General features: G+C 40.3%; 1 protein-coding gene across 2 annotated transcripts in view; it reads left to right on the forward strand.

The window, feature by feature from the left end:
* Window positions 1–1,007: 1,007 nt before the first annotated feature.
* LOC307250023 (semaphorin-3D) overlaps window positions 1,008–1,728 on the forward strand; it is a 119,522-nt gene continuing 118,801 nt past the window's right edge. For both annotated transcript variants that reach the window (XM_080026949.1, XM_080026950.1), the window contains exon 1: window positions 1,008–1,113. The gene's annotated coding sequence lies outside the window, so the exon portion shown is untranslated. The remainder of the gene's footprint in view (window positions 1,114–1,728) is intronic.

Here is a 1,728-nt window from a genome sequence, read left to right on the forward strand (position 1 = left end):
TCCAGTGAATGTATTGCAGTTTACACATTGCTGCTATAACACCGATGGCTGCCAATTAGAGGACTATTTAAAACAAATGTTTTTGGTTGAAAGTAACATAAATAAGAAAATATGTCGGAGCAAACTATTTACATGTGTAAGTAACAATATCTTGATAATCTGAGTTACCGTGTCGAAATTCAATGTTTGTTATGCTATGGAAATGGCTTTCTGCAACATAGGCTACCTTAGCAGAATGTTATAATTCTGTATTATTTGCATTCAGATTTACCTATGTAACTGACGGTCCATTGCGACTACAAGGGCAAGTGGGCAAGTGGGTTCCATTTAAATCCTCCGCTCCTCCCCCGCCCAGTCTCCCTCCGCTCTCCAAGTTCCCTCCGTGCAACGTATGCTGTTACGTCATGCCAAGGGCTGAGGGTAAATGAACAAGGGGAAGTGCAACTACTATTGGAATGCAGGGACTGACTCTTCTTTAGTGTGTGTGTGTGTGTGTGTGTGTGTGTGTGTGTGTGTGTGTGTGTGTGTGTGTGTGTGTGTGTGTGTGTGTGTGTCTGTGTGTGTTTCAATTTAAAATCAAAATCAAATCAAATCAAATCAGTTGTTTTTGTATAGCCCAAAATCACAAATACATTTGTCTCAGTGGGCTTTACATTTCATACAATATGATACAATATGACACCCTGCCCTTACACCCTTAGCTCGGCTGAGAAAAAACTCCCAGTAAAAAACCCTTTACCGGGAATAAAAAAAAAAAATTGAAGAAATCTCAGGGAGAGTCGACAGAGTAAGGGATCCCTCTCCCAGGACGGACATGCTGCAATAGATGTCATGGATTTTAATCTTCCGACATGTCCTTGAACGCCTCCTCACTCTCAGTATAGCTGATTGAAGGAGTGGCTGGCATGTGTTCAGTTCAGTTTGTTTATAGCGCGCGGCGGAGTGTGTGTGTGTGTGTGTGTGTGTGTGTGTGTGTGAGTGCGTTCAGCTGGTGACGTCACACAGAACCGAACGGCATCACGTCACGTTCCAGACAGAGCCTTCACAATCTGAACGAGTGGAATAACTGAGAGAGACAGAGAGAGAGAGAGAGCGAGCGCGCATTCAGACAAGGTGAGTTTAGCACAAGTTTTTAAAAGTGAATATATAAGTGTGTGTGTGTGTGTGTGTATGTGTGTGTGATGCCGCTCAAGAGGACATAACGATTCGAGTGTATGAACGGGACTGTGGATGTAAGTTAAAATTCATTGGTTGTGTTTTTAAAGAGTTGCTGTGAATAGTTTTATTGTGTGTGTGTGTGTGTGTGTGTGTGTGTGTGTGTGTGTGTGTGTGTGTGTGTTGTTAAGTGTCTAGTGAGCTCTGTGTTTCATTTTAAAATGACCTAAAACGTGCTCATTCTTCCGCTACAAAACAGAGTACTTGAGTCAAACTGAAGCTGTATTTTATTGCATATTTGGTGGGGACTTCTTTTTTAAATACTTTTTTTTGTATTTAGTTTTTCTTAAATTTTGAACCATAAACTTCAGAATAATCCTCCTCTTAGTATGTTTATTTATTTAATTATTTCAGGACAATGCACATTGATAAACATAGTCATTCCAACATGTAAATGTGCCAGATTGTAGCCCAGGGGCTAATTTCCATCTGTTGTCCATAGGCAGGTGGATGTTACAGTAAAAGCAATACAAAAGATATACAATAAATACTTAACATGAAAAGGTTCTATAA

The sequence above is a fragment of the Ammodytes marinus genome (assembly GCF_949987685.1).
Source record: "Ammodytes marinus genome assembly, chromosome: 4".
In the NCBI taxonomy this organism is placed as follows: domain Eukaryota; kingdom Metazoa; phylum Chordata; class Actinopteri; order Uranoscopiformes; family Ammodytidae; genus Ammodytes; species Ammodytes marinus.